The sequence below is a fragment of the Erpetoichthys calabaricus genome, chromosome 3, assembly GCF_900747795.2.
Source record: "Erpetoichthys calabaricus chromosome 3, fErpCal1.3, whole genome shotgun sequence".
NCBI lineage: Eukaryota > Metazoa > Chordata > Cladistia > Polypteriformes > Polypteridae > Erpetoichthys > Erpetoichthys calabaricus.
In genome coordinates this window covers 158,048,107-158,070,522 of record NC_041396.2, presented here as the reverse complement: position 1 = coordinate 158,070,522, position 22,416 = coordinate 158,048,107, and positions in this window count along the sequence as shown.

Below are 22,416 nucleotides of genomic sequence, written 5' to 3'. Positions count from 1 at the left end.
GATACAATAAATAATATTAAATTAAAGAATGATAATAATGCAGGTGAAAAACAGACAAAAACTATGTATAATGTTAAATGTTAATGTTTACCCCCCCGGGTGGTATTAAAGAGTCACATAGTTTGGGGGAGGAACGATCTCCTCAATCTGTCAGTGGAGCAGGACAGTGACAGCAGTCTGTCGCTGAAGCTGCTCTTCTGTCTGGAGATGATACTATTAAGTGGATGCAGTGGATTCTCCATAATTGATAGGAGCCTGCTGAGTGCCCTTCGCTCTGCCACAGATGTTAAACTGTCCAGCTCCATGCCAACAATAGAGCCTGCCTTCCTCACCAGTTTGTCCAGGCGTGAGGCGTCTTTCCTCTTAATGCTGCCTCCCCAGCACACCACTGCGTAGAAGAGGGCGCTCGCCACAACTGTCTGATAGAACATCTGCAGCATCTTATTGCAGATGTTGAAGGACGCCAGCCTTCTAAGGTAGTATAACCGGCTCTATAGCCCAATAGACAACATATCCCAGGTGAAGGAGGAGTTGGAAACAAAAGCTCTGTCTAGTTTGGGTTCTGGGTCAAAAGTGAGACACTATCTTCTGGGACTGTCCAGTTTTATAGAGTCCCAGCCGGAAGGGGTGGTGTCAGTTCCCCTTACTGAGCAGCTTCCTTGAGCTGTGGGGGGAAAAGTGATTGTTCTTTCTCATCCTGGAGTGGCACCGTTTACTTCCACCGAGCCAGGAAGTTGAACCTCTGGCACCCATGTGTGACACCAGTTATAGTATAGTTGGAGATATTTGTTACAATAATGATAATATTTATAAATACTTTGACTCAATATATTCTATGTTTTTTTAACTCTCATGTAGTGTAAACCATTTAAGTTTTAAGGTGATACACTACATGGTGTTTATGTTTATGTAATAGATGTACAGAATCTAGGATTCAAAGATAGGCTATAAAGTTAGGTGAGTTTTATTTTGAAACTATGTGAAGGAATAGAAAATGAGAGCTTATCTGCCTCACTAAAAGTAAGGGTAATGGTTAAAGTAATTTGATATAACTTATAACTACAAGGGGGCACCAGAGAGTGCCAAACCACAGACACAGTAAAGCAACACTCATATCAATAAAATAAAGGGTTTTTATTCCATATCAGCACTTTTCCAATGATCGCTTCTCCATATATAAGCCACAGAATTAAATAAATTATGCAGTTCCTCCTCATTCTCTCCTCCACTGAGTGTTGTCCACTGCCTCCCAACTCTGACTCATCCATGTGTGGCAGCAGACTCCTTTCTAAGTCAGACTCAGGAATGCTTCCTCCCCTGACAGAACCTTCTATCGATCCCAAGGGACCCTTACCGGGGTGCACTTCCAGACTCTTCCTAACACCCCTTTGCATGTCCCGAATGGGTTCTCATATGAGGACCTCTGCCACCTAGCGCATGGAGGATGGAACCACTCCCAAGTTCTGGCTTCCTCTGTTCCATCCATCATTTTATACTGGCTGGGCAAATACTTATCTTTTTGTCCCGCCAGCCAATCCATCAGTTGTTCCTCTCAGGATCCCCGTTCCAGGTAATAAACCATGCTCCTCCCTGTTTAGGATGCTCAATCTTACCCCACAAATTGTAAAATAAATGTATTGGAACTTAACAATAGACAAGAATGAAGATATTAAACAACTATTAAATTATTTCCATCCATCCATCCATTATCCAACCCACTATATCCTAATTACCGGGTCACCAGGGTCTGCTGGAACCAATCCCAGCCAACACAGGGCACAAGGCAGGAAACAAACCCCAGGCAGGGCACCAGCCCAGCGCAGTAAATTATTTCCTTTCTTCTGTATTATATACTAGCAAAATACCCGCGCTTCGCAGCGGAGAAGTAATGTGTTAAAGAGGTTATGAAAAAAAAAGGAAACATTTTAAAAATAACGTAACATGATTGTCAATGTAATTGTGTTGTCATTGTTATGAGTGTTGCTGTCTTTTATATATATAATATGCACACACACACACATAAACATATATATATATAAACATATATATATACATATCTACATATACACATATCTACATATACATACGTATATACACATCCACATAAACATATATATACATATACAAATTTACATATCTACATATATATATATATAGACATAGATATATACATACATACATTCACATATATATATATATATATATATATATATATATATATATATATATACTGTATATATACATATCTACTTATTGGCTCCTGTATTTAGGATATGGCAGGTTGGATAATGGATGGATGGACATTTGTATGCATAGCCCTATTTGCCCATTTTCGTTTTTTTTCTTTCTTCAGTAATATTTCAGCAAACCCGGAGCTTGTCAGTTCAAATCCTGGTACTGACACCACTGTGTGACCCTGAGGAAGTCACTTCACCTGCCTGTGCTGCAAAAAACAAAAGTAATGTAACAAATTGTACTTCAGATGTTGTAAGTTGGTGGAATAAAGGCATAAGTCAAATAGATAAATATGTATTATACACATAGGAACTATTCATTTATTTTCAGTTAAGTCATCTGCAGCAAACTTTTATAAATGAGGGTTTCTCCTTTTTAGATAGTGCAAACTGTTTCTTCTTCATTGACGTTTTCTCTTGGAGAGCTTTTTTCATTTCATTGAAAATGAAAGCAGCAGCTGCCAAAATATGTAGCTTTCTTATTAATTTTTCAACATTGTGTAAAATAAATGTATAAAGTAACATAAAAGGTTTAAATACTGGTTATTCTTTTACACTAAAATATTACTACACAGATACAAAAAAAGTAAAATGGATATGTTCTTTTTCTTTAAGGAGATTAAATATTACTGAAGAAAGAAAAAAAAAATTAAACAGCCAAATGGGGCTATGCATATGAACTTAAAAGGTTTAAATAAAACAGAAATATATATTTTATTTTTACTTGGTTAACTTGTGGAGGGTGTATCCTGTAGCAAAGCCCTAACTGTTTTCGTGAAAGCCCGTTTCAGTCAATAAGTCTTATGTGTGTGTTTATGTATGTGTGTATATATATGTAGATATGTGTATATGTAGATATGTATATATATGTATATGTATATAAATGTTTATGTGTGTGTGTATATTATATATATAATATATATATATATATATATATATATATATATATATATATATATAAAAAGACAGCAACACTTATAACAATGACAACACAATTACATTGACAATCATGTTACGTTATTTTTAAAATGTTTCCTTTTTGTTTCATAACCTCTTTAACACACTACTTCTCTGCTGCAAAGCGCGGGTATTTTGCTAGTATATATATATATATATATATATATATATATATATATATATATATATATATATATATATATATATATATACATATACACACATACATGCAGTTTCAATAACATAGAAATCAATATAAATATTAACATCATTATCATATGAGAATATGAAGTAATATATAAGAAGCACATTTCATAGAAATATAAATTATTAAACAGTAAAATCTTCTTCTGTAATTTGCTACCGTGGCAATTTGTGTGTCTGTCCAGGATTTTAAATCACCTGTAGCTCGCAAACCGTTTCACCTATTGACTTGAAATCTGGTACACATATAGTACGTCACGTCTACTATCCGCTTTATGGGTGATGATTGTATTACTCTTTTTATGTTTATTTTATTTTATTGTAGAATCAACTCCTATCTGCGCACACCAGGGCGGCCGTGGGCGGATGCGTATGGTGTATTCACTCCATGTTATCGTGCATTGCGCTGTCACTGGTATTTTGATAAAAGAATTTGAACAACATATAAGAAGCGTATAAATTATTAAACAGTAAAACATTAACATTTAAGAAGTAAAGTTAGATTAAGTACTACTGCAGTGCCCTCGGGTATACCTCATTTTTTGTTTGTCCATTACATGCTTAAATGTATACATTTTTTGGTGTACCTACCCGAGAACACGCGACATATAACCGAGCGTGGGAGAAGCATGGATTTTAAACACACGTTGAGTTCATCTGCTGGTCTCCCTCGTGGAATAACTGGTAATGTTTGAATAAAATCTACAGAGAGTAAAACGACATTACCTCCTATTTTTTTTTTTTTACGATCTCTGAGATGTTGCTTTTTTCGGTTCAAGGCTTCATAAGCTCTTTTATGTTTTATGGTGTACTTATCCCAAACCATCATCTTTGAATGTTGCAAGACTTTCGCCTTGTATGTAGATCGGGGTAATTACATTCATTGCATTCCTAGTCTGAATCACAATCTGATTGTATGGGTGGTTACCTGGCACTGTAGGGTTGCCACCCGTCCTTTAAAATACGGAATCGTGCCGGATTTGAGAATGAAATTGCGCGTCCTGTTTTGAATCAATACTGGACGGGATTTCTCCCGTATTTTTTTTATCATTTTTTTTAAAGCAGCGTCTCATGCAAATCATCCCACACGCATTTTATGAAGATGCCTCCTTTCCTACTTTTGATTGGGTAATACTTGATGTCATCGTTAGTTTGATTGGTCTTTTTAACTGTCCAGTGAGGAGGGCGTGTCTTTTAAGTAGAGTCTGGAAAGTGTTGGCACTGAGATGTGGCGTCAGCGCCACAGTTGAAGCCCCTAATGTTGCGGTCAGCAAGTCGGCTAACATCCGCCATGTGCCGTCTTTCAGTTGCGAGAAGCAGATCATAGAATGGTTGAAACTGTTGCCCCTAACGTTGCGCCACGGCGTGTGGTTCGTTTATACCTCGTGTCTTCTCATTAAACTTTTATCTCGCGAATATGTTATTGCAATCCGCAGCGGGAGCGTTTCTATAAACTTAATTTAAACTTACGTTTTACACCGTGCTTTGTTTCCCTTATGAACATGCTTGAATGCTTCACTCGCTCCCTTCTCAATTGTTTAATTAATTTTTTGCTCTTCGCTGTTTGCGGCTCTTCCGTCATTTCCCCCTACTTCGTTCTTTTATCTCGCGAATATGTTATTGCAGTCCTTAACGGGAGCGTTTCATTAAACTGATTGAAAATAGTTTTGCATTTACCTTTTTAGTAAAAGGCGAGCTTTTAAGCCTGACAAATCACCCCGTAAATGCACACGTTTAATTGCACATGTGTTAATATGTATGGTTACACAGTATTAAAAGACAGTGAACAACGTCAGTTACCTTTGTTCCCGCGTTTGATAAAAGGCAAGCTTTTAAGCCTGAGAAATCACCCCGTAAATGCACACGTTTAATTGCACATGTGTTAATATATATGCTTACACAGTATTAAAAGACAGTCAAAAATTAACGTCATTTACCTTCGTTCCCGCGTTTGACTCGTGCTGTAAATCTCTTCCTTGTTTTTAGTTCACGTGATTACGTAGGAGGCGTGATGACGCGATACGTGACTCTGCCTCCTCCATTACAGTGTATGGACAAAAAATATGTTCCAGTTATGACCATTACGCTTTGAATTTCGAAATGAAACCTGCCTAACTTTTGTAAGTAAGCTGTAAGGAATGAGCCTGCCAAATTTCAGCCTTCTACCTACACGGGAAGTTGGAGAATTACTGATGAGTGAGTCAGTGAGTGAGTGAGTCAGTCAGTCAGTGAGGGCTTTGCCTTTTATTAGTATAGATAACATTATCAGATGAGTGGTATTAGGTGATTTTTGTAAAAAGTTTGTATGGCTATGTACCACCTTTTCTACCTTTCTTTACACCAGTGGTTGTCAAAGTATGGTATATGGACCACTGTTGGTTCGTGATATAACTTACTCAATTAAAATAACTTTCATGCTGATAAAGCCGCATGAAACAGCTCCCAGACACTGACCAAATTTACCCTGATAAATTCTTTTACTTTTCCACTACTCTTTCCCATTCCCCCCACCACCCCCCAACATGGTTGTAGTGATTGCTTCTTCTCCTTCTTTTTCTTGACATTTCTTCAAACTATCAGTCTTTCTCTACCATTCAACCTAACTCATATACTATGTGGTACTTCTTTTTTTTTAAAATTCACACTGTCATTTATCTCAAGAGCTATCCCCTGGTAACCTCAATCCCTTAATTCCAATTTAAAGGCTTTATTATGAGTGATTGGGTAAAACCTGAGACTTTAACATTCAAGTTTATATTTATAGGTTTATATTTCAGTCTTACAACACAGACTAGGGTTGAGTTCCTGTTAATCATAAGATTCAGAAAGGGACAGCACATGCCACCCAGACCTGAGAGTAGACACCAAGTGAGAGGCAGAGACCTGTGAGTAGAACCAACAAAAAGGTGCCAGCAGATTAGTTCATGTAGAGTAGCAATATGAGAATTAGCTTGTAACATAGGAAGAGACTGAGGTGCAGTGCGAGTTTGACAGAGTTCTGTTTGTGATAGGCTTGTTGTTTTCTTTATTAGAGTACCTTCCAAAGACATAACAATGAGAGCAAAACAGCCATTTTGTTGATGTGTTACAATAAACAGCACTGTTCAGGCCTACTTTCTCACTATTTGAGTATATGTGCCAACCATTCTTATTTGCACATTGGGTCATTGCACTGTTTTTCACACGAATACCTACAGAAAAAAGAATTTAATAACAGTAATTTGTAATTTAGTAATAAGTACTGTAGCTGTTGGCCATAGCTGGTTCTCTTAATTTTTGACTTTAACAAAATGGTACTCAGTCAAAAATACTTTGAGAACTACTGCCTTAGATTAGTCAAGACACTTCAATGGAGCTTCTTACTTTTTTTTTTCTCCAGTTGCGCAAAATTATTAGGGGTAGAATATGGTATTCTAGAGTAATACCCAAATTCTTGGTTCCCATATATACAGGTAGTTCATTGTAACTCAGTGAACAAGCAGCAAACTTGGATATTAAAAACACAAATACCTTTTTATGATTTTGATATTTCAGGTTATGTTCATAGCCACACAAACATCTCTGCAAAATCATGAATCAGTTTCTAAAGAGGACAAACATTTAAGGGTTATGCAATATTTTTCAACAAATGTTCGACTTACTGCCTATAATCCTGAAGCACTGATTTATGAGCACTTATGAAGTTTGACACGTACATTAAAGGATTTTAATTCTGCAAGGATGTCTGGGTAGGAAAATGTATGAACATTCAAGGAAAAACAATAATGTATCAAACTGAATAGGAAAAATAAATAATTTTTTTACACCTTGATAACTCTCAATGAAGTACCATTCCCAGCTTGGTCGACATAATCCTGATATTCTTTCAATGTCCATGTCCTGTAACTAATTTGAAGTCTACTAAGCCTGTGACTAATCCCGTTTATAGATGATCTGTACCATTATTTGTTTTCAGTGCAGAAAATGTTTTTCACATACCCCAACATGACGCACCTCTTATAATTATCCCTGCACTGTGCACCAAATGTAGGTACTATACAGGTTTCATCTTTGGCACATACTCATATACATCATTGCCAGTGACATCTTTCAGAACAGCAGTATGGTGGCAGAGTGATTAATGTTTTTTCTTTGTAAATTGACAATCTTCCTGAGTTATTGTTTGTGGAAGACTGTCACACTCTTCTCATGTTTCTGTGTTTTTTTTTTTTTTGTCGTTTTTAATATTATAGATTTCATTCTTTATATCCCACAGGCATGCAGTTTAGGTTAATTTGTGACTGTAAATAAGGCCAGTGTTATTATGTTTGTAAATTGTGCACTGCAATGGAGGAACACCTCATCCTGTGCCAGTTTCTGTTTAGCACCCAGTGCTGACAGGATAAACACTGAATCTCCACAGCCTAAAAACAACATTAAATCAAGTTCAGTTAATGGGTACAAAGAGTAAACATTTTGTTTACTATACTTAATATATTACATTTGGTAATGGTTCCATCTTTATGAACACCAAGTATATTTACTGCTTTTAAATGTTAATATACTGTATAATGTAGTAAAATTAATTTATTTGCTGATGAAACTCTTCCTAATATCAGATTACTTAAAGTCAATGTTTATATTAATCAGTCTATAGAATCTATTAAATAATGTGACAATCAATATTTTTATGCCGTATAAATAAAAACTGAATGGGTTAAACCAACAATCTTATATCCAGATAACATGACCTGTATAGTCAGAGAATGACCTTGGTTAATCTGAATCCTGAGTTGATACATTTCCACATTTGTGTTAGTCTCTCTTGCATGCTACAAGGAAACAGATTGATGTAAGCTGCAGGAAACAAACATCCTCCAGAGTCAAAAATACAATAACTTATGGGTTCTTTCAAGTCAGAACAGAAATCCCAGTGGCATAACTCAATCTGATTAATTAATGCAGTTTTATTTGTATTATTAATGTGCTGAAGGGAGTAGCAAGCGGTTTCTAGCTATCTCCATCAGAAATCTAAACCGACTTTGCCACATTTATTTTGAATTAACAGGTGTAGTCACACATTCAAAATATTAATAGATAGATAGATAGATAGAATAGCTAAATATGTATAAAAAAGTGCAGTATTATTAAAAATTATCAAGTAAAATTCTCAAATCTTCTTAATCCAATATACAGTGGATTGAGAAAGTATTCAGACCCCTTCACTTTCTGTTCACCTTATTGTGTTGTAGATTTAATTTTAAATAGATACATTTGCCATTTTTGCCATTCAGTGTACACTTTATAACCCAGTATTACAAACTGAGAAGGAGAGAAAGATTTGCTTTATTAAAGTTCGAAAGCTAAAATCTCTCATTTTATAATTATTCAGAACCTCTGCTATGTGAATTGTCATCAGCTGCATCCTGTTTACTTTAATTATCCTTGAGATATGTCTTGATTGGAATACACCTGTGGTAAACTGCATTGATTGGACATTGTTTAGAAAGGCACACCATTGTGTATAATAAGTCTCCCAATTCACATTGCACATCAGGACAAAAACCAAGCTATGAAGTCCAAGGAACTCTATGTAGATAAAAATTTGGCAAGGTACAGATCAGGGCAAGGGTATATAACAATTTATAAAACTTTGTGTGTTCACAGAATCACAGTGGCCTCAATAATTGTGAAATGGAAGAAGTCTGGTATCACAAGGACTCTTTCTAGAGTTAGCAAAACAGCATTTAAAGGACCCTGGTCTGATGACACACATCTTGAACTCTTTAGGTAGAACTACAAGCAATACTGTATGTGTGACGCTGATCACCTCCCCAATACAGTGAAGCATGGTGGTGGTGGTGGCAGCATCATACAATGAGGATGTCTTCTCAGCAGGAGGGGAAGACTTGTCAGAATTGAGGGAAGGATGAATGCAGCAAAATTCAGAAATGTTCTTGAAAATCTTCTCCTCAGTGCATGTGACCTTAGATTGAGATGACAGTTCCCCTTTCAACATGATAATAACCCAGATCATACAGCCAAGACAATGCTGGACATGGCTTTGAGAGTAATTTATGACTGTTCTTGAGTGTCCCAGCCAAAGCCCATATTTAATCTCCAGAGGACATCTGTGGAGAGATCCGAAGATGGTAGTTTACAGACACTTCCAATTTACCAGAGCTTGAAGTGATCTGCCAGGGAGAATCGGATAAACTGACTCAAACCAGGTATGTAAAGCATACAGAGACTTTCCCAAGAAGACTTAAGGCTGTAATTGCTGCCACATTTGCAATTGCTGCTTCAAAGTACTGAATTAACAGTCTGAATGCTGATATGAATGAAGAACTTCAATTTTATGTTTTTAACAAATTTACAAAGCTTTTAAAAAATATGTTTTCACTTTGTCATTACAGGTTATTATTATTTGGGTCTTCTATGATTTCAACTGTCTAAAGACTTTTTGAAAGCAAAGGTGTATTAATTCCTTCAAGAATGAGTGCAGTAAGTATGATATGATAGATAGATAGATAGATAGATAGATAGATAGATAGATAGATAGATAGATAGATAGATAGATAGATAGATAGATAGATAGATAGATAGATAGATAGATAGATAGATAGATAGATACTTTACTAATCCCAAGGGGAAATTCACATTATTGTAAAGCAGTACTGCTACCACTGTACTACCATTCCACCCTATATATAGATACATATGTTAAATATGAATCTATTTACTAATGCAACCACACTGGTGGATAATCTTATTTTAATTGTTTCTAATTATGGATTTAATTGGTTGGCCATCACATCAATATTGCCAAATGTCTCAAATGCTTGCTGTATGTCCTATGTACAGTGTTGATATCAGTCTTCAATCTTTCTTGTCTATTTCTACACATTGTAGAATACTGATCCAATTTACTCTGTCAAAAGCCTTCTCGTAATCAACAAAACAAAGATATATTTTTCATACTCAATACTATTCTCACTAATGGTCTCAACAAAGTAATTGCATTTCTTGTCCTGTAAATCTTCTGAATTGCTGCCGATGTATCCTTTTTTCTCTATTCTGCTGTTTATTAGCTTCAATAGAATTTCCCAGGCATAAGATATATAGCTTAATACCTCATTTGGCTTCTTTTCGGAAGAAATGTCTATGCTTTTATCAAAAAACTCCTTTTCTTATATGTCTGGAAACGTATTCACTCTCTGTTTCTATTCCTATGATTTCAGCATTTCATCTTTAATTCTATCTTCTCCTTGCCTCCCATTTTGCTAATGCTTCAGACATTGTGTTGAAGCAGCTCTTCTCCTAACTGGTAGCCATGAAGCTCTCGTGTATTTTCCAGACTCATTTCTTAAACTTTGACTCAAACCAGGTGTGTAAAGCATACAGAGACTTTCCCAAGAAGACTTAAGGCTTTAATTGCTGCCACATTTGCAATTGCTGCTTCAAAGTACTGAATTAACAGTATGAATGCTGATATGAATGAAGAACTTCAATTTTTTGTTTTTAACAAATTTACAAAGCTTTTAAAAAATATGTTTTCACTTTGTCATTATAGGATATTATTATTTGGGTCTTCTATAATTTCAACTGTCTAAAGACTTTTTGAAAGCAAAAGTGTATTAATTCCTTCAAGAATGAGTGCAGTAAGTATGATATGATAGATAGATAGATAGATAGATAGATAGATAGATAGATAGATAGATAGATAGATAGATAGATAGATAGATAGATAGATAGATAGATAGATAGATAGATAGATAGATAGACTGTGGTGGGTTGGCACCCTGCCCGAGATTGGACCCTGCCTTGTGCCCTGTGTTGGCTGGGATTGGCTCCAGCAGACCCCCGTGACCCTGTGTTCGGATTCAGCGGGTTGGAAAATGGATAGATAGATAGATAGATAGATAGATAGATAGATAGATAGATAGATAGATAGATAGATAGATAGATAGATAGATAGATACTTTATTAATACCAAGGGGAAATTCACATACTCCAGCAGCAGCATACTGATAAAGAAAATATTAAATTAAAGAGTGATAACAATGCAGGTATACAGACAGACAATAACTTTGAATAATGTTAACGTTTACTCCCCCGGGTGGTATTGAAGAGTCGCATAGTGTGGGGGAGGAACGATCTCCTCAGCCTGTCAGTGGAGCAGGACAGTGACAGCAGTCTGTCGATGAAGCTGCTCCTCTGTCTGGAGATGATACTGTTCAGTAGATGCAGTGGATCCTCCATGATTGACAGGAGCCTGTTCAGTGCCCATTGCTCTGCCACAGATGTCAAACTGTCCAGCTCCATCCCTACAATAGAGCCTGCCTTCCTCACCAGTTTGTCCAGGCGTGAGGTGTCCCTCTTCTTTATGCTGCTTCCCCAGCACAACACCGCGTAGAAAAGGGCGCTCACCACAACCGTCTGATAGAACATCTGTAGCATCTTATTGCAGATGTTGAAGGACGCCAGCCTTCTAAGGAAGTATAGTCGGCTCTGTCCTTTCTTACATAGAGCATCAGCATTGGCAGTCCAGTCCAATTTATCATCCAGCTGCACTCCCAGGTATTTATAGGTCTGCACCCTCTGCACACAGTCACCTCTGATGATCACGGGGTCCATGAGGGGCCTGGTCCTCCTAAAATCCACTACCAGCTCCTTGCTTTTGCTAGTGTTCAGGTGTAGGTGGTTTGAGTCGCACCATTTAACAAAGTCCTTGATTAGGTTCCTATACTCCTCCTCCTGCCCACTCCTGATGCAGCCCACAATAGCAGTGTCGTCAGCGAACTTTTGCACGTGGCAGGACTCCGAGTTGTATTGGAAATCCGATGTATATAGGCTGAACAGGACTGGAGAAAGTACAGTCCCCTATGGCGCTCCTGTGTTGCTGACCACAATGTCAGACCTGCAGTTCCCGAGACGCACATTCTGAGGTCTGTCTTTAAGACAGTCCTCGATCCATGCCACCAGGTATAAACCCATATTATAACCCATATGCATAGTTTCCAAACACACAGATAGGTGTCTGGAGTTATGTCATCTCATTTGATAGCTTGAAATGGTAATCAGATATTTTAAAAGATGAAAAAACAGATAAGACATTAAGAAAAAGTTTATTCGTATAGCATCAAAAATGGAGTTGCTGCTAGGAGAATCAAAAATAGTCTGATAATTTGTGCCTTGAAAAATAGATGCTTATTTCTTTCAGATCTTGGAAAGGAATGTACAATTTCATGTGATAACAAACAGCAGTTATGAGCCTGGAGGCTGAATGAAAAACTGAAAACCATGGTTATAATCTTCGAGCACCTGAAAAGTATTTAAGAAATTACTAATGAAACAAACAATTAAACACCTGAAAATAATTAAACTAAGGACAGCAACCAAGAAAATATTATGTTTTTACACCTTTGCATACAAAACCGGCTTCTGTGTTAATAAGGGGAAGATAATAAAAGACACCATACAGAAAAGAAGAGAAAGTGAAAAGAAACAGAATCATTTATTCAATAAATCATTTTGTTCAATACTGAGAACAAGAGAAATACCCAGTGCCAAAATCCAAAACAAAACTCAAGGGATAGTCAGATGAACGACTTCTGGTTAACAGCTAAAATAAATAGCAAAGCTTTGATTATGCAAGGAAAAGAACCTTAAACACAGACAACAAATCTCTTTTATAAAAGGGATAGTCCCTCATATGTCATAATGCCTGTATTGAAATAACCTTAACAATAAAGTTCCCAAAAAAAACAAAACATATTCCAAACTTACTTTCCAAAATCACATAAATCCTAGTCAGTGAAGGGGGAGCCAAAAATAACTCACTCAATGCCCCAGCAACAAAACTGGGGCCAGAAAGGTTCTTAAATATGACCGTCTTAGATGGCAGCAAATCTGAGTAATTAGTGGGTTGGTGCGGGGTGGGGAGGTATTGTACTAAATTGCAGTAAGCAGAGAGAAATACAACTAAGGTAAAATGACTAAAAGGTTAAAGAAAACTGATTTATAACTAAACCTCAATTATGAATGAGAAATAATTTGCAAAGAAAAAGGAAGCACATAAAAAACTATTAACAAAACTAGGAGCAAGGTCTGAGCAAATTCCTAAAATTTAGATTATTTTGGTTTGTCTTTTGTAGATTTCTGTATCTAGTCACTGTGATTTCCTAGAGTTACTTATATTCTCATTAGTACTTTTTTATGTGACCTTCAGAGGGTGCCAGATAACATGATTTTAATGGGATGTAAGCCACACAGCAGCAAAATGACATTAATGAGAGTCATCAGCAAGGATCAACCAGTACAATAACAGAAAGAAGCATGTACCTACTTCTCTGGGATCCCTAAACTTCATTAGTACACGTTCCGGCATTGGCTGTTCATTTTCTTCCTAAACCCTGTTATATTGATTTGTTCCTTATCTTTTAAAACATTAAATGATAAGAAAATAGTTTTCTTTACATGATTGCAAAGTAAATGGTGCTTATGTTATTCCTCCACAGTGTGCTAAGAACACTCCTTTAACCGCCACCTTATCGTGGTGGAGGGGTTTGCGTGTCCCAATGATCCTAGGAGCTCTGTTGTCCGGGGCTTTATGCCCCTGGTAGGGCCACCCAAGGCAAACTGGTCCTAGGTGAGGGATGAGACAAAGAGCGGTTAAACAAACCTCCTATGATGAAGAACAATTTTGGACGGCGTTTTCCCTTGCCCGGACGCGGGTCACCGGGGCCCCACTCTGGAGCCAGGCCTGGAGGTGGGGCTCGATGGCGAGCGCCTGGTGGCTGGGCCTGCACCCATGGGGCTCGGCCGGGCACAGCCCGAAGAGGCAACGTGGGTCCCCCTTCCCATGGGCTCACCACCTATGGGAAGGGCCAAGGAGGTCGGGTGCAGTATGAGTTGGGTGGTGGCCGAAGGCGGGGACCTTGGCGGTCCGATCCTCGGCTACAGAAGCTGGCTCTTGGGACGTGGAATGTCACCTCTCTGAAGGGGAAGGAGCCTGAGCTAGTGCGCGAAGTTGAGAGGTTCCGGCTAGATATAGTCGGACTCACCCCGACGCACAGCTTGGACTCTGGAACCAATCTCCTTGAGAGGGGCTGGACTCTGTACCACTCTGGAGTTGCCCCCGGTGAGAGGCGCCGATTTGGTGTTGGTATACTTATTGCCCCCGACTTGGAGCCTGTACATTGGGGTTTACCCCAGTGGACGAGAGGGTAGCCTCCCTTCGCCTTCGGGTGGGGGGACGGGTCCTAACTGTTGTTTGTGCGTATGCACCGAACAGCAGTTCAGAGTACCCACCCTTTTTGGAGTCCCTGGAGGGAGTGCTAGAGGGCATACCTTCTGGGGACTCCCTCGTTCTGCTGGGAGACTTCAATGCTCACGTGGGCAATGACAGTGAGACCTGGAAGGGCGTGATTGGGAGGAATGGCCCTCCCCGATCTGAACCCGAGTGGTGTTTTGTTATTGGACTTCTGTGCTCATCACGGATTGTCCATAACGAACACCATGTTCAAGCATAGGGCTGTTCATATGTGCACTTGGCACCAGGACACCCTAGGCCTCAGTTCGATGATCGACTTTGTGGTCGTGTCGTCGGACTTGCGGCCACATGTCTTGGACACTCGGGTGAAGAGAGGGGCGGAGCTGTCAACTGATCACCACCTGGTGGTGAGTTGGCTTCGATGGTGGGGGAGGATGCCGGTCAGGCGTGGTTGGCCCAAACGTGTTGTGAGGGTCTGCTGGGAACGTCTGGCATAGCCCCCTGTCAGAAGTAGCTTCAACTCCCACCTCTGGCAGAACTTCGACCACATCCCGAGGGAGGTGGGGGACATTGAGTCCGAATGGGCCATGTTCCGTGCCTCTATTGTTGAGGCAGCTGACCGGAGCTGTGGCCGTAAGGTGGTCGGTGCCTGTCATGGCGGCAATCCCCGAACCTGTTGGTGGACACCGGCGGTGAAGGATGCCGTCAAGCTGAAGAAGGAGTCCTACAGGACCCTTTTGTCCTGTGGGACCCTGGAGGCAGCTGATAGGTACCGGCAGGCCAAGCGGAATGCGGCTTTGGTGGTTGCTGAGGCAAAAACTCGGGCGTGGGAGGAGTTTGGGGAGGCCATGGAGAACGACTTTCGGACGGCTTCGAGGATATTCTGGTCCACCATTCGGCGTCTCAGGAAGGGGAAGCAGTGCAGTGTCAACACTGTATATGGTGGGGATGGTGCGCTGCTGACCTCGACTCAGGACGTTGTGGGTCGGTGGGGGGAGTACTTCAAAGACCTCCTCAATCCCATTAACATGCCTTCCAATGAGGAAGCAGAGCCTGGGGACTCAGAGGTGGGCTCCCCCATCTCTGGGACTGAGGTCACCGAGGTGGTCAAAAAACTCCTTGGTGGCAGGGCCCCGGGGGTGGATGAGATACGCCCGGAGTTCCTCAAGGCTCTGCATGTTGTAGGACTGTCTTGGTTGACACGCCTCCGCAACATCGCATGGACATCAGGGGCAGTGCCTCTGGATTGGCAGACCGGGATGGTGGTCCCCCTCTTTAAGAAGGGGGATCGGAGGGTGTGTTCCAACTACAGAGGGATCACACTCCTCAGCCTCCCTGGAAAAGTCTATTCAGGGGTCCTGGAGAGGAGGGTCCGTCGGATAGTCGAGCCTCGGATTCAGGAGGAACAGTGTGGTTTTCGTCCTGGTCGCAGAACAGTGGACCAGCTCTATACCCTTAGCAGGGTCCTGGAGGGTGCATGGGAGTTTGCCCAACCAGTCTACATGTGTTTTGTGGACTTGGAAAAGGCATTCGACCGTGTCCCTCGGGGAATCCTGTGGGTGGTACTCCGAGAGTATGGGGTACCGGCCCCCCTGATAAGGGCTGTTCGGTCCCTGTACGATCGGTGCCAGAGCCTGGTCCGCATTGCCGGCAGTAAGTCGAACCCGTTTCCAGTGAGAGTTGGACTCCGCCAGGGCTACCCTTTGTCACCGATTCTGTTCATAACTTTTATGGACAGAATTTCTAGGTGCAGCCAGGGCATTGAGGGGGTCTGGTTTGGTGGGCTCAGGATTGGGTCACTGCTTTTTGCAGATGATGTTGTCCTGTTTGCTTCATCAGGCTGTGATCTTCAGCTCTCTCTGCATTGGTTCGCAGCCGAGTGTGAAGCGGCTGGGATGAGAATCAGCACCTCCAAATCCAAGACCATGGTCCTCAGCCGGAAAAGGGTGGAGTGCCCTCTCAGGGTTGGTAGCGAGATCCTGCCCCAAGTGGAGGAGTTCAAGTATCTCGGGGTCTTGTTCACGAGTGAGGGAAGAATGGAGCGTGAGATCGACAGGCGGATCGGTGCGGCATCCGCAGTAATGCGGGCGCTGCATCGGTCTGTCGTGGTGAAAAAGGAGCTGAGCAGCAAGGCGAAGCTCACAATTTACCAGTCGATCTATGTTCCTACCCTCACCTATGGTCATGAGCTATGGGTAGTGACCGAAAGAACGAGATCGCAAATACAAGCGGCTGAAATGAGTTTCCTCCGCAGGGTGTCTGGGCTTTCCCTTAAAGATAGGGTGAGAAGCTCAGTCATCCGGGAGGGGCTCAGAGTAGAGCCGTTGCTCCTCCGCATCGAGAGGAGTCAGATGAGGTGGCTCGGGCATCTGATCAGGATGCCTCCTGGACGCCTCCCTGGTGAGGTGTTCCGGGCACGTCTAACCGGGAGGAGGCCCTGGGGAAGACCCAGGACACGTTGGAGGGACTATGTCTCTCGACTGGCCTGGGAACGCCTTGGGATTCTCCCGGAAGAGCTAGAAGAAGTGGCCGGGGAGAGGGAAGTCTGGGCATCTCTGCTCAAGCTGCTGCCCCCGCGACCCGACCTCGGATAAGCGGGAGACAATGGATGGATGGATGGATGGATGGTGTGCTAAGAAGCCCTCTAGGGATCTTTTCTGCTTGTTGCTATCAGACAATTCAATGCTTCCTCCCGAAATCCCAGAGTAAATACATAAACTCTTTAATTTGCTATTTCTCCACAAATGTTTTATTTATCTATCTGTCCGTTGATTGACTGCATCATTTGTCCAGTTAGATGTATTTGTTTTTGCTGTGTGCATGTAAATTTCTCCGTGGAATTAATAAAGTGTATCTAATCTAATCTAATGTAATCTAATCAAATCTAATCTAATCTAATCTAGCATCAATCATGCAGATACATATACATCTTCTGACATATGGCACTATCTGTAAACTAACAATCTAAAGTGAAAATTAAATAGCAAATACAGTTTAATAAAAAAATAAAAACAAGATCAAATACTGTACATGTTAATTCAGAATCAGTGCATTTTGAAGATTGATCAGAAGTTACATAAAAACAGAAAGCAGTACTCACACTGTGTGACTTATGAGTAGAAGCTTGGATCATAATTTTGAAGGAGAAACATCTCTGTCTGTGTAACATACACGACCAGCATAATCATCTTGGGCTTAGATAGGTGTTCATCATTACATGAGTCTTTTAAATATTATTGAATGACTGCAATGAGAAGTCAAGCAAAGTGATACCTTTTATTGGCTAACTGAACAGATTACAATATGCAAGCTTTTAAGGCAGCTCAGGCCCCTAAAAGATTTCATTTTGCTTGACTTCTCATTGCATCCTTAATCACTAACAGAGTACAACACCCTACTACTACTAAGGGATTGTAAATTCCTACATTACTTGGCATTTCTGTTGAATGCACTTTTACACAGGCAATAAAGTATTCCATGTACAGTAATCCCTCCTCCATCGCGGGGGTTGCGTTCCAGAGCCACCCGCGAAATAGGAAAATCCGCGAAGTAGAAACCATATGTTTATATGGTTATTTTTAGAATGTCATGCTTGGGTCACAGATTTGCGCAGAAACACAGGAGGTTGTAGAGAGATAGGAACGTTATTCAAACACTGCAAACAAACATTTGTCTCTTTTTCAAAAGTTTAAACTGTGCTCCATGACAAGACAGAGATGACAGTTCTGTCTCACAATTAAAAGAATGCAAACATATCTTCCTTTTCAAAGGAGTGCAAAGCAAGCAGTCAAAAAAAAAATCAATAGGGTTTTTTGGCTTTTAAGTATGCGAAGCACCGCCGGTACAAAGCTGTTGAAGGCGGCAGCTCACACCCCCTCTGTCAGGAGCAGGAAGAGAGAGAGAGAGATAGAGAGAGAGAGACAGATAAAAAAAATCAATACGTGCCCTTTGAGCTTTTAAGTATGCGAAGCACCGTGCAGCTTGTCGTTTCAGGAAGCAGCTGCACACAGCCCCCCTGCTCACACCCCCCTACGTCAGCGCAAGTGAGAGAGAGAGAGAGAGGGAGAGAGAAAGTAAGTTGGGTAGCTTCTCAGCCATCTGCCAATAGCGTCCCTTGTATGAAATCAACTGGGCAAACCAACTGAGGAAGCATGTACCAGAAAATAAAAGACCCATTGTCCGCAGAAACCCGCGAAGCAGCGAAAAATCCGCGATATATATTTAAATATGCTTACATATAAAATCCGCGATGGAGTGAAGCCGCGAAAGGCGAAGCGCGATATAGCGAGGGATCACTGTATTTCTATTTTTATATGTAAATTTACAAAAACAGCATAAACTTAAAAATACAAAATGAAAAATGAAATTTATTAAAAGACTGATGAAAAACTTTGCAACATTTGTGGAGCTTTTTTCTTGATAGATTAATGTTTAACGCAATCGCAGCATGTTTGAATTGGGGCCATATTTTTATTTCTTTATTATAGTTTAAAAAATATATTGAGATTAATAAGACAACATAAAATTTGAGCAACACATACAGGTAAATAATTTATGCATAACTTAAGGCTCAAAACATACAATTTACAAAAGGAAAACATTAGATTTATGCATCAGAAAACTGGGGTTACTCCAAAACTTTTTATAGTTTGGTTAACAAATGTCTGTATTATTTTGTAGTTAATTTGAAATTTCCTGTTTGCTCAGAGGCACAGCAGTATCAATCTGCTCTTTAATGCGTGCCCAGTTTGTTTTGAAAATAGAGCTGTGTAGCGTGTTTTAAACAATGGACTGTTTCTGATTTTCTTGTAGCAGAGAAAAATCAGTAACAAACATTCACAAATGCTTAAAGTATATATGGAGACAATACAGCTTATATCTGTTGCAGTTTACAAATTATGGGTTCTCAGAAATGCTAATAGGAGTTTATAGATGAGCCTCACTCTATCTGGAAATCTACCAAGGTAGTGGTCACTACAGCATTGCTTCATCATGCTTGCATGTTATGAAGCTGATGATATAAACTTTAGTCACAGATAATCACTGTGGATGAAACATAGACCCATGATTTAGACAGATCATGTAACTTGTCATTAGAATGAGTTTAAGGTTACATGTTCACTAGAGAAAGTCATGTATACTGCTAATAGGGATGCAGAGGTATGATTTCTGTACACATTATGCACATGGTTAAATTGTTAACTGAAATCTGTAAATTCAAAAACTTTATAAGTAACAGAGGCAGAAAAGCAATCATATTCATTTACTCAACAAATTCTTTTACATTTTGCAGCCGCACATTTGTGCATCTGTCTGCTAAGTTGATCCTCTGGCTTATTCTAAAGAGCTTTACATTTTCCTAATAAGAACACATTATTTAATTAAGGGAAACTACTCAATAATTGTAACTTGGTCACTGTTAAGGATGTTTAAATCTGCCTGCAAGTCTGTGCAGATTCTTTGAATATATAGGTTCGACTTCTAAATCTCCCCAAGAACATAATGTTTTCACACCTCCACAAACTGCCCCATCAAAAAATACCATTACTGGACATGCAGCAGCAAGGCTGACTTCTTGGGAAGATTTTTCATTCTCTTGAAAGATTTACTAATCGGTCTTGTAGCTGCAGGAAAGCTGAACCTGAAATTTTGACTACTTAAAAGAAAAATATCCAAAAGAGACATATGGACAAGTGGATTCTTAACTAACTCAACAAGCTTGAAAGATGGCATGGTCTCCTCTAATTTGTGAAAACTGATATCTGCCTAATGTATTTTTCTATTTTTTCGTGGACCTGGCTTTCTGCAAGGACACATTTTAGAAAGAAAAGATCCGGAAATTAAGGTCTCTCTTTAAGTGCTCTCCAGAGATCAAAAACTCAAAACTGGCCAAGGTCAAAATCAAAATAACATTCACAATACTGAATGTCAAAGTTAAAAAATAATTAAATCGAAAAGTCAGAATTGAGAAATCAATAAGCACGATTCCTAATTATTTTCTATTCTCTTTTCCAAATGACCTAAGTAATCACAAATATATTTCAATGGAAATCCAAAAATTTAGATGTGTATTAATGTAGCAAAATTTTTTATTGAAGTCAATTAATGGCATCATATGCACTGTCCCTGCAGCCAGCATCATGTCTTGCTACTATAAACACCAAGATGGCACCTGTGCCTAAACAATGCAAAATGTCTTCTCCCGTGAAACTGAAATGACAGCATAAAAAGTAATGAAATTAAACAAAAACAATAAGAATTAACATTTAAAAACATTCTTCTTAGGACAGGGAGCTAGCTAAAAGAGAGACATAGAGAGCAAGAGTCCATTGGCACTCTATGGCAGCTAGCACCACACCACTGAATACCAAACCAGCATGTAATAAACCTCAGCCCTACATTTAGTTACAGAAACAGGATGAGGACACAACTTACAGTTCAACTTAGCGAACTTAGTTTGCCACAGAGATTAAAAATTGCCTTGCTGAGGTCTTCTGAGGAGTTGCTGGAGAGTCTCAAGGCTGAGATCTAGAATGCCTACTGCAGCATCCGGAAGGAAAACTACTGACAAACTGCTACCTCTGCAGCTCCATCACTGATTCTCCATCTGCTAAGATCCTTTAAGATCCAGACCTGGAACAATATTTATAGTGTCATTTCAGTGGCATATGATATCAAAAAGACCATTATATCTACAACTGCATACAAGGAAGTCCACCTGTCTACATATATGGACAGATCACCACACAGAAGTGCAGCTTTTAACACCTCCACTTTACTGCAGCACTACAAGACAACAAAGTGCTTAAGAGCCCTGCTGATATTTCTTTATCACCAACCATACAAACACAGTGGAATCAAAGACCACCCTGTTATTGTAAAGAGTGTGTAACCCATCAAAGAGAGGGCTATGTAATGGTGGTGACAAGTTGCTTCAGCCTGGGGATGAGTTACCAACACTATGAACATTAGAACAATCTGGACAAGAACAGGCCATTCAGCCCAACAAAGCTGTCTGTTCTTATCCAATTAAGTATTAAAAAAAAAAAGATCAAGTCTAGTTTTGAAAGTCCCTATACTCCTACTGTCTGACAAACTACTTGGTATGTTATTTCAAGTGTCTGTGCTCCTCTGTGTAAAGAAAAACTTCCTAATGTTGCCAGCTGTGTCTCTGTATTCTTGATGAACTCATTTTAAAATAAGAGTCTTGATCCAATGTAATAATTCCCTTCATAATTTTAAGCACTTCAATCATGTCTCCTCTTAATGTTCTTTTGCTTAAACTGAAAAGGCTCTGCTTTTCTAATCTTACTTCATAATTCATTACCTGTAGCCCTGCAATCAGCCTAGTCGCTCTTTTCTGGACTTTTTACAGCACTGTTATGTCTTTTTTATAGGCTGGAGACCAAAACTGTACACAGTAATCTAGATGAGGTCTAACTAGTGTGTTATAAAGCTTGAGTACAACCATCTTGGAGTTGTACTTCACACATCGTGCTATAAAACCTAACATTCTGTTAGAATTCTTCATGCCTTCTGAACACTGTCTGGAAGTTGATGGTGTAGAGTCCACTACAACTCCTAAATCCTTCTCTTGTGGTGTACCTTCAATTTTCAGACCTTCCATTGTGCATTCACACCTAATATTTTTACTTCAGTCATGTAATATTTTATATTTACTAACATTAAATTTCATCTGCCACAAATCTGCCCAAGCCTGTATGCTATGCAAGTCCCTCCATAATGATTCCAAAGACACCAGATTAT